General features: G+C 36.5%; 2 protein-coding genes across 3 annotated transcripts in view; both read right to left on the bottom strand.

The window, feature by feature from the left end:
- Positions 1–12,154, bottom strand: part of AspRS (aspartyl-tRNA synthetase) — a 122,661-nt gene that overhangs the window by 14,476 nt on the left and 96,031 nt on the right. The window lies entirely within an intron of this gene.
- Positions 1–12,154, bottom strand: part of foi (solute carrier family 39 fear-of-intimacy) — a 36,376-nt gene that overhangs the window by 16,228 nt on the left and 7,994 nt on the right. Inside the window, exon 1 of one of the 2 annotated variants that reach the window (XM_077442044.1) lies at positions 93–448. The exons of the other annotated variant lie outside the window; for it this stretch is intronic. The gene's annotated coding sequence lies outside the window, so the exon portion shown is untranslated. Of the gene's footprint in view, positions 1–92; positions 449–12,154 lie in introns of those variants that run through there. 2 annotated transcript variants of the gene reach the window in all.

Raw genomic sequence — 12,154 nt, 5'->3', positions numbered from 1 at the left:
TACCAAAGAATACTTTTCTTACAGCTACCGATTTGTTTACGTACAGTTACCGATTTGTGCTGTGCTAGTATGAATAGACTTTTTACACCTACCTCATTTTATTTCATAGGTCCCATCACGCGCAATTTCACTAGCTGGCACTATGTGTCGACCACACACAATATCAATATAAATTTACAAAACTTTACAAGCTACTATGTACGGCGGGTGCTCAAATTTAATTTACGCCTCGCATGCAATATGTACATATATATGTAAGTCAACGAGTCTATTCTAACGCGATAAACAGATTGATCGCACTCAGAACGGTGTATGGTCGAATCGCACACAACAACTTTTAATTAAAAGGTGAACAGACGATGTGAACGCACGTCAATCATCGGCATTCGATTGACAGAATTTAAATTGATCGCAATTACAGCGACACAAATGGAGTTTTTGGAAGTACAAGATAGCAAACGACAAAAACGAACTTCGATTATCCGGGGTCAGCTCCAATCAACAACAGATGAATGAAACGTCATTCACGAGGTCAAAATATTTACTCACATTCGTGTTACATTTTAAATACATAATATATGAAAAAGTTCTCCAAAAACTACCAGTGCAACTTTATTTTTTATATCACATAAAACCCAACACAAACTGCTTCTAAAGTGAAGCATGATTACTTAATTGCTTAATAAACGGCGTTGATAACACATATGTACGTTAAAAGTTATGAGTAGATATGGGATGGTCATCAGGGCAATGGCAAATAAGAATGCACCGTTCTAACAGTGTTCAAATCAAGAGCAAAAAAAATAGTTTTCCTACGAAGTAAACAAAATAGCAAAACCTTCTGCCCCGATCCCTAGTTATGAGTAAGGGCCGGATAACCAAGGTGCCGTCTTGAAAATAACGGACCCATAGACTCTAGCTTTGTAAATAGAGCTAAACCACCCCAATTCCTGGAAAAAGCACTGTGTCTATCCGATGTTTAGTTAGTTAGTTAGTTTAGTTATTAGTATAGGGCGAACGGCCGTTAGGGCAATGACTAGAGGTAGGACCGGAAGCGTGCCGTTCTTTGTTTATTGTTCGTTGTGCATTGTTCATTTTTATGATGAACCTTTGTTAAAGGTTCGCCGAACCTTTTTTTATTGCACTCTGGCTTTGTGAATAGACCCAAAACGCCGTGATTCCTGGAAAAAGCACGCTCTCTATCCGCCCTTTAGCAATGCCAAATAACAACACATGTTCGAACAATGCTAAATATTGCAACAATACAATTGCTGAGAGCAAAAAAATAAGGTTTTTTTTAAGTTAACAACAGCTATATCGCCCCAAAAGCATATTGCATTAATCACGATCCGCTGTCTAGTTATGAGTAGAGGTCGGAATCTGGAGGGGCCGGAAACGTGCCGCCTATTGTTCCATTGTTGTAAATCCTTTGTAAAAAAGGTTCGGCAAACCTTTAACAATGCATTTACAATCTTTGAACAATAAACAGCCCCTTCAGATTCCGGGCTCTAGTTATGAGCGATGTCAGTACTGATAATACCAGCTCATTTGCTATTTTGGCTCTACGTACGGGCCAATTAGACATATTTTGGCCATAAGGAGATGAATTCAAATGGCCTTAACATATCGCCCAGACATAAAGCCAAAATTACACACACTAGTAATTTAGTCTAAATGTAATTACGAAGTCATAAACGTCATGACTGAATTGTATGTATTTATGATTCAGCCTGATATTGGAGAAAATAATGAAACCAACAACTTATAGCTATCACAATTTAAAGCTGTATCAAAATGAGGACACAATTCGCGCATCGGACACAAAACGGGCATGGAGTAGGGATTCCAAATATTCGTCAAATGAATCATTTTTCGAATATTGAATATATTCTGAAAATTATATAAAATTTTAGATGTTGAAAAAAAATAACCAGAAGAAAAAAAACGAGCAAAACGAAATATTATTCATAAGAACAATATTTATTAAAAAATTAAAAACACAGGAGTGCATTAAAAGTTTCAAATTTTAGATTTGTTCGCAGTTTCGTCTTAATTGATCCCACTGTAGAAAATACTCTTTCAATTGCGGTCGATGTAGGCTTAATAGTTAATAATGAATTATACAACATATTTAACGTCTCACTTCTTTTTTTTAAATGGCCGGAATGTTTGAAAATACTTTTTGTTTTGTTAATTATGTCTTTGCAAATTTGCAAATATAGCTGTGTTTAATGACTATCGAGAAATCAGGAATGTTATACTTATAAATATCAATAAGGATAATGCTTACAATTTATAAATTTTATGTTTAAATATTTCTCACATTCATTTATCCGATATGATGCTATTATTGAATGATATATAAATAAACTGAATGAAAAAGTTTATCAACAACGTAATCTCAAGCACAATACTGAATGAACTTAATTTAGACAAGACTGATTGTGAACAGCACTATCGGATCCAGGGTCAAGTTAATGGTCAAGGGGTTAGGAGGCGTTTTGAGATTGAACATAATAAACGGTTGAAAACAAAAATGGAAATTTCCATCTCGTTAGACCTTGCAGAAAGTAGAACATCTGCAAACTGCACATGTTCAAAATCGTGTAGTACATCGATTGTTGACGGCACAGATGTTTAAATCAGCTCTTGCTAAAAGCACTAGGCTATAAATTATAAGGACTTATTCTTTTGCATAGATACATTTTTAAAAGTAAAACTGAAGATTTGTTGCGATACCCGCGGAACAGTCGCTTTTATTTTTCAATGCTTAGTCCGTCAACTCGGAAGGGTCGAAATTAGGGGTTCCAAAAAACCGCCCGAAAGAAAAAGCCGGTTTTCGGTTTTTTCACAAATAAAAAGCCAGTTGACCGGTTTTCACCGGTTTCATAAAATTAAGATTTTTTGTAAGTTTTAAATTTTTATATCGAAAAAAAAAATTGTAAATTTATTATATATATTAGATATATTAAGCAAAAAAAAATAGTTTTTTATAAACATTATGAATTTTCATAATCATTATTATTACAAATAATACAATTTGTATTATATATCACAGCCGTAAAATGGCAGATGATAAATACGCACAAATAATTAAATGATTTGAAGAAACTACTATCAAGAATATATTATTAAAAAAATAATGTCTTACCTCGTAAAAAAATTATAATTATGGCATAGGGAACAAATATTAAGAACAATTATGAGATGAATTTGGTGCCCTCAACGTTGTGTCCGAAAACTTTCAGTTAATTTTTACGCACCTGTTTTAGCTTAAAAATCCAAAAGCTTGTCAAACCGTTGCACATTTCGGACACGAATTCATTTGAAACGGCATATTACAAACATTTTAAAACCACAATAAAAAGTAGGTATGTGGTCTCAAAATTCGGGCTTCCTTCGAAAAAAAAAAATCGATTATTTTCCGGAAATTCCCATGAATTTTGCTTACTTTTTTTTGTTGTACAAGATTTTGCGATAAAAATGTTTTCTAAACTTTTATAACTTGACTTGTGTAGGTCATTGAAACTACTTTCAATAATATTTCCCATTTTATTGAAAGTAGTTTCAATAAAATGGGAATTTCACTTCGTCCATTATTAAATCTCAAAGAAACCGCTAAGTGCTGTACCTTTTTTTTTGTTGTTCAAAGAAATATACCCAAGAGAGTTTAGATATACACATTTTTTTTATCTTTCATAGAAATTTGAAATTCATAATTGTTAGTTTTGAGGAAAAGAAACATTAATTTACCGAAACCTAAAAAAGCCGGTTGATTTCAGAGAAAAACCCGGCTTTAGGTTTTTTGAAAAATGGTCAAAAACTGGTTTTTCGGTTTCGGTTTAAGCCGGCTTGGAAGCCCTAGGTCGAAATAAAAACAAACGATCCACTCTCCTAATACCAAGACAATATGGTTAAATTATAACGAATAATATTCGAATAAAATTTAAAATATTCGATTTTTCGAGTATCCAAAAAAGGCCAAATATATTCGAATATCCGAATCCCTAGCATGAAGGCACAAGGCGCGCGCGGAGACATGTATAGGATTTGAACAACACCATACCGAGACAGCATCGCTTGGATCCTTGTTGCAAAACTGCGATACGTGCGATCGGGATGACGAGTGTCGAAGAACTGTGCCCGGTGTAAGATTACCCACGATGACGTCAAGTTTAATTTACTGGTTTGTATGCATTCGTATAGTAATTGTGCATAATTTGTCGATTCTGTGTTTATTGTTGGGCCGCGAGTAAGTTTGTATAGGAAGTGCGCGATTTGCACAATAAGCGACAATGCAAATTTATAATTGGAAGCAATTTGAGCGATAATTGTTGCCGATCCCTGACTGGAAACGAAAATTGTATCGTTTGTTGTTTTCGCGGGGAAAAAAACAGCTTACAATTCAAACACCTGTTAAGTTTCCGCTATTTCAGATTATACACAATTCCAATGCGATTCGTGCCAATTTTTATATTTATGAATGTATTATAGTATGTCAGAAATGATGAATTCGATTTGACGTTTGCGTGCTTATTCTTTACCCCTTCTTTAAATTGATAAGAATAATTCTTTTGGAACATTGAATTTGTACCAGTGAGTACTTGGCTCGAAACAAATCGTATCAAACAAGTCAGACTATTAAAGGCAGTTTGATACGATACGAGGAAAGTTTCCGACAAAAAAATCGATTCTGCGGAACGTTTGTTTTGAAAACGCGAGATTGATGTTTTAAAAACATTTCAAGTTCATTTAAAAGCTATTTGAAAGATAAAATGATGATTTGAATCTCGTGCGATGAATCCATTTAAAATAGATCTTCGAAATGAGAGACGCTGTCCTACATTTATCTGTGCATTTGCAGATAAATGCTTGCAACTTGGCAAAGACATGGAAACTTATTGAAGGTTAGTAAAACATGGGTAGGGACGGGGAGGAGAATTCATTTTATGAGACATTCTCTACTTTTAAACAACTCTCCTACACATCGTTTCAGGCAAACTTCTATTGGACAAGATTCAGAGTTCGGAACCTCTTCCATTAGCGATTCCTAGTGTTCAGCATCATAATGAACTGCCAAGTTGTAATATGAGGTCCTAGGGGAATTATTCTCAAAGCATGAATGTATTCAGTACTATTTTTCCTATCTATCTACATATGTAACTAAGATACATCTTTAATGCTATATTTTTGCTTTCCGGTCGCTTTCCCCATTCCTTTCTCCCATCTTGTTGGGGATCATCCACTTTTTCTGCTTCACTGAACTATCTTTTTTCTTAGCCTTATCACATTTCATTTGGGTTTTCCTAGTGAGGCACCTCCAGGATCGTCTGCTCCGAGTTGTATCAGATGGTACTTCGGTGCTTTGCCTTTTCCAGCACTCGTTAGTCTGCGCATATTTTTTTTAATCTATACCAGGAGGACCTAACAGGAAACCCCCAATGCGTCTTCCTTGCCAGAAGCATTATACATTTGATACAAGTATTATTAGTATTATACAAAGTAAATACATATCAATTAACACCCTCAGAGGCATCTTTGGTAAAATTTGTATTTTTTTGCAGCACAATTTAAACAATTCAGCGAAATTCAGTAAATACATATCAATTAACATCCACAGATACATTTATGGTCTAATTTGTAAATTTGCATCATTTTATACAATTCAGCGAAATTCGAGATTTGCGAGAAAAGGGTAAGGTTGAAAATTTGTTGGAACCGTTTCATTTAAAATCAGATAAATTGCCAAACTCTGATGGGAAACGATCGACCTGAAGTCACAAATCCAAGGCTAGCCAGCAGAAACCAGTGACCACTTTTTTCAATGCATTATATGCTAACAACTAGTATATTCTGCTGGTTAATAATAATGTGCCCATACCACCTGAGACGACATTCTTGTAGCTTATCGGGGATAGGCTTTATTTTAAAGCTGCCACGTACAATATATTTATTTTATAAGGTCCAGCATGGTTACCCCTCCCACCCATCTAAGCATCCTCATTTCGGCAACATGTACATAAGTTGTCTACATGTATTTACTTTATATATGTACGTAGTAACAATAGATGAAGTTTTGTGATCATGCGAAAATTCGAATTCGAGATTTTGACTGATTCGAACTCAGAATCGATCACTGATCACGTTTTCATGATCTAGAAAAAAAAATGTGTGTGTGTGTGTATTTTGGGGATATTTTTAACACCGTTAGTCCTATCGAACTGAAACTTAGTATCGGTTACTGAAATTCTTATCGACACGAGGTAAATTTTTTTCAAATTTTTTCTTCAGTGGCCAACATTCAGCACGGCAAGTCATGGTTGAACGCACCGCCGAACGAATAACGACTCAACGCTTCCCATAATTACCGATTTTTCCAGGCTGTCCTGGTCTAACCTGGCGATGTATCCAAAGAATTGGCGGCAACGCCTCAGACAAATGGATGATGGCCTATCGCCAACCCTCAGTTCTTGCAGGATGGAGGGATTAGTTCTTCTCGCTGCCCAGGGGAGGCCACTGGGATAGGTAGGTACTTCAGAAAGGAAGATTCAGAAAATAAATCGTAAGAATTCAATGCTGATGTTAAGAACAGATTCCCGAATGCAACCAAGTGGGTCTTTAAGTCAGACTACCACTGAGGAATATATAAAAAGTGGGTGCAAACTTATGGAACGAGCTAGGAATAGAACAATATTGAAATGGAGTAATCATTGAAGTAACACTATTCTTAGCTCATTATAACCTGTAGTCACTAGTGCTGATGGAAAAGCGCGCAAACTATGCGAAGGAGTGATGGCGCTGGAACACTGGAGGGAAGAAAGTTTGCTTAGTTTAGTTTGTTTCAAAAAAGGTCACGACCATTAGTCATAAGAATGAAAACATTAGAAGGATGAAATTATGTTACCATATGTCTCTTGCTTGTGGGAAGAATTTCAAAACATAAATTAATCAAAACTTCTGGCAGCTTTCAGCCATTGCAATATCTACAAATAGGAACCCTATATAAACCTTGTGAAAGCTCCAACCATTATTGAAGTTGACAGCAGGGTGTGTAGTTAGTTGTCAGCAACGACGTATTAATTGTCAAAACTATGTATGTAGTGAACTACTTTAGCAAAGGGCCTTGAACTGATAAGGTTCATTAATATACATACATACAAGCATAAATGTGTATATCTAGCATAGGCCCAAAATAAATGCATAAAAAAGAAACTTTTAATGGACACTTATCGACATGCCAAATACATAAAACTAGGACGATATTTTAAATTGAAAATGAGAAACATTAATCTCTTCCCACGTGCAAATTCAAACGAGACCAATCCATAAAACAAACCCAATAGTTTACACAGAAGACCAAAATTGGGCATCTTAGGACCTCGAGCATGCAGTAAAGTCCCAAATTTGGTCACTATTGGACCAGACAGACGTGTTCCGAACACCCGGCTGCTACTGCTACTTTCACTTGCGCATTTATTATCAAGTGCATACACATGTTTGTGCGTGCACAAATTTACTAAAACTATCGAAAAATGCATATAAGAACAACAATGTGATTTACATTGTATTTCAAAAGACCAAGAATCAAGTCTCAAAATTCTTCTTTTCCATTATTTTTGCGTGATATTTTACGACCGTGTTGACATGAAGATGACACTGATGGATACCTCATATTTGTACACATGCACTCTGAATGACTCAGTTAGTGTCATATTATGCACATTCGGTCGACCCCCAATGGCTCTATTAGTAAATGTCTCAAATCTTTCAAGGAAACACCACCGACAAGATAAAAATAGGCGATCATGTAGCCTCCTTAAAGTTTCCTCAATGTCATTGCAACGACCTCGCTCAAGACCAAAACATGTTATACACACCAATTCAGGTCTTAAAATTCGCGATATGTTTTTTTCTTCAATTTGAATGCAAATTGAATATGCATGTACGTTATTATAACTGATTGGAAACAATGACTCATCACATTATTACTCTCAGGGGAAAATGGCGAGATAACTCTCGGGGGTAATAAATTATAATTATAATCCGACTACTATTATTCGCATTTCATGGCATGCACTTTATTTGAGCTTAGCACATACATTTATAGTTTGATTTTTAATACTACAAATCCGCCTAGAAAAAATAAATAATTTTCTGGTAATCTCAAATATTCTATAAATCGTGTCTTTGGAGACCCCACAGTCAGTTGAAATGATAATTTTAAGTCAAAATCATAATGTTATCAATAAATTCCAACAAGAGCCCGGCTACACCGATTGGCTTGCGGGTGGGTGACTTTTTTGCGCGACCATATCAAATGCATGCAGTTGTATGGAGCATACCACACCGGGCAACTCACCGGTTGCCCAAGTCATAACTTCACCCGACCAGCGAGATCGGTTGCCGGCGTTCGGCCTTGGTCACGGTGGATTTTATTGCTTGAGTGACTGGTGCAATCCCTCAAAATGTATAGCGTTGTGTTTAGGGGTGTCACACTCGGTGATTAGTTGCCCACGACTACATAGTGAAAAAGCTATGAACACGTGTGACTGTATCGTCACATATTGAAAACTCTTACAGGCTAAGGAGATTCTTGGTCGCCTCTGGTTGCCCAAATTGGGTGACCAAGCAACTACGCTTGGGCAACAAAGTTACTCGCAAGTCCTCTAATGTGGCCTGGTTCTTAAGGACAGTATATTGTCATATTTATGTATATGACCATAGAGATCGATCTGTACTCGTCTACAACAACTAGTTGCGTATAAACCGGGCTCATCGTTGAAAGTGTCACTAATTAGCCGAACGGTTCACCGAACTATTCACGAAACCAAGTATAATAACCGGTAAGTAGACACATTCATAGATAATTTGTGTAAAATGTTCGCGTACAGTACAACGACCGACTTTCAACGACCATCAAACGAAAGTTATACACTTGGATAATAGCATGATAATGACCCGCTCGCAAAATTTGTATGCTAATCGAAGACTAGTCAGAGAGATCATATAGTATTGGAATTTAGCCAAAGAAAAGGTATGTACGATAAAAAGAAAACAAACAGCTTCACGATTTCGAATGAAAACATAATTGAACGTTACGCTGAATTTATGAATGAGGCAAAATTTTGCTTAATTCATGAATTCAGTCCGAACTTTCGTTTGAATGAGAGGCAAGTGTGAATGAAACGTAAAGGAGGTAAGTAAAAAATGGTCCGTTATCCGAGGTAAGGGCACACCGACTGTTTATAGGTCTCGATGGACTGAATCCGATACCAGAGAACAATATTTATTCGTTCTCACGTAACGTGTTACAAATGGTGACGTGCCGAATTCGATCCGAGAGAACCTTCTTTGTAAAAGCATATCAAGGTTTCACTTACATGGTAAAGTCGAATTGACGACGTGCATACAAAGCGTCAAGTAAGGATTGTTCCAACATCTAAACTAAATTAGGTATGTAAGATAGCATTGGAGATATCGAATTCATTGTCAGCATTAGTGTGGTGAAGGCTATTTGAAAATTCGCCGAATTACTCCTAACGGCAAAAACAGTTCGCCGAAAGACGATATTTCGTTCAAGTTCTGGGTCATGATTGGACATCAGATAGGGATCAGGACAAATAGGTTTGGCTATTGTTAACTTCGTTGAAAACCTTTTTTTTACAAGCATTTTTTTTGTTTTTGCTTTCAGCTCTGCCTAGCTTTTTTGCTTTCAGCGGTAGTCTAGTCATGATTATAGGGCGGATGGTGATTGAGGCATGAATGAAAAAATGCCCACAAAAAACATGAAAGATATTATTCTCAATACACGTTCCAACAGTACAGAGTGCAAAAAAAGAATTTCCTCCAAATTAACAATAGCCATAACATTTTTGTAGAATCCTATTCAACTTTTGCCCTAATAAAGTTATCACTAAAGGAGGATGCTTAATGCACAAAAATGATTCGCTATTGTCAACCATTTTTTTACTCTCGCTTTGTACGGTAATGGAGATATCTATTTTGATTATTTGACGAGCACCAGGCCAACGCCTGGTGATCACTAGCGTCTGGTAATCACTAGTTTTAGGCTACCCATTAAGGCAATCCCACATTTAAAGCTTGAAAAAAAAAAGGTTTTTCTAAGAAGTAAACAAAAGAAAAACCCCGCCCTATAGTCATGATTAGAGGTAGGACCGGAAGCGTGCCGTTCTTTGTTTATTGTTCGTTGTGCATTGTTCATTTTTATGATGAACCTTTGTTAAAGGTTCGCCGAACCTTTTTTTTTGCACTCTAACTTTGTGAATAGACCCAAAACGCCGTGATTCCTGGAAAAAACACGCTCTCTATCCGCCCTTTAGTCATGATAAGTAGATGTAGGATAGTCACAGTTCTATCCATTGTTCCATTGTTGTAAATCCTTTGTAAAAAAGGTTCGGCAAACCTTTAACAACCTTTGAACAATACGCGGCACCTTCTGGGTCCGCTGACTAATGATAAGACATTGGATGGGAATTTAGAGCAATTACCTTTTGAGGTGTAAAGACTTTTGCTATTTACATAGAAAATCTTTAACGTGTATTGTAATTTGCCACTGTCCTAGTGAACAGACGTCGGATGGTCGAACAATACATAGTTCTATCAGTGTTCCAAGCAAGAGAGCAAAAAAGCTCGTAAAAAAAGTATTTTTTCTATGAAATCAACAATAGTAAAACTATCTGCCTCAATCCTCAGTTTAAAGGTGCAAACACCAATTTTTTGCACATGTAAAAAAAACGCTAGCATGCCTAATCTGTAACGTCGCAATATTTTCAGAGACTCAACCCCCGGGAGTGTTTTCGGTGATATTTTATCCTTGCATTGACATATGTAGGTTTGACAGTGATCAATAACCGGATTCCTATATTTGAAGAAATGAAGGATAAATTTGTTGAAAAGATTAGATCTTACAAATTAATCAAGACATGAAGACACGCTTATCACAGCTGGAGTCTATTTAGGCGTACAATTCAGTGTGCTCTTACCATTAAAGTAGACACACGGATAGGTAGGTGACGTCTTTTATTTAAATAGTTTTTTACACAAGAAAAAACGCTAGACGTACTCTGGTACGCCAAATCTGTACCACTGCGACCCCAACCCCCGGAGTGTTTTCTATAATATGTTATGCTTCTAGTGACATAAGTTCGACAGTGATCGATAACGATGATTCCCATATTTGAGAAAAATATAACAATCACATGGAAACACGCCTATCAAAGCTGGGGTCAACTTAAACGTGCCGTGCCGCACATTTGATTGTGTTCTTATCATAAGCCTGCTAAAGATCAAAGATCGGCGTTGGGACGATGCTTTTAGCAACAAAAATGGTTCAATATTGTCAAGAATGCTTTTTTGCTGTGTTGCTTTATATACTGATGGAGCAGTCTATTGTTATTTGACGAGCACCCAGCCAACGTAAAAGTCAATGACTTCCGCCCTATAGTCACGATCAAAGATCGACGTTGGGACGATGATTTTGACACAAAAAGTGATTCAATTTTGTTAGTTACTATTGTCAAACATGCTTTTTTGCTCTCTTGATTTTTATACTGAATAAGTGGTCTATTGTTATTTGACAAACACCCAGCCAACGCTGAAGACTAGTCATAATAAACGAAATCTCACTATGTATGTTCATTATTAGCAATACAATATGGTAAAATTGTATCCTTGTATTTATCCTTGCTTGACAGTGATCGATAACGGTGTATCCAATATTTGAGGAAATGTAAGAGACCCCCACAGCGGGGAGCCAAGCACACGATGTGCCGTTTATCGCTGTGTGTTTTCGCCCTACCTAACTCGGTTCTTCGTTGAGCGTCAAAATTCATCTATACATTCGAGTTCGGTTTGTTCGCCGCACCGCGAGAGAGTGCATTGATAACCTGACACAATCACGAACGAACCTTGACCATTGAAAATCATTCGAATATATAAAAATGCACGACACGAATCGAAAAATTTAAATAGCATACTTATGCCGAATGCAGAGCGATAAATTTGGCGTGCAAAATGATGTAATCGACGGAAAATCCCACATTTAACAAATCATCACTGTCAATACAACGATCATTTTACAAGCACGAATATGATCAGTCGAAACGTGCCGTTTAGCGAAATCCTGGAATTTGAA

This window comes from Arctopsyche grandis, chromosome 12, assembly GCF_051622035.1.
Source record: "Arctopsyche grandis isolate Sample6627 chromosome 12, ASM5162203v2, whole genome shotgun sequence".
NCBI lineage: Eukaryota > Metazoa > Arthropoda > Insecta > Trichoptera > Hydropsychidae > Arctopsyche > Arctopsyche grandis.
The sequence above is the reverse complement of the archived record's forward strand: the minus strand, read 5'-3'. Positions and strand labels throughout refer to the sequence as shown.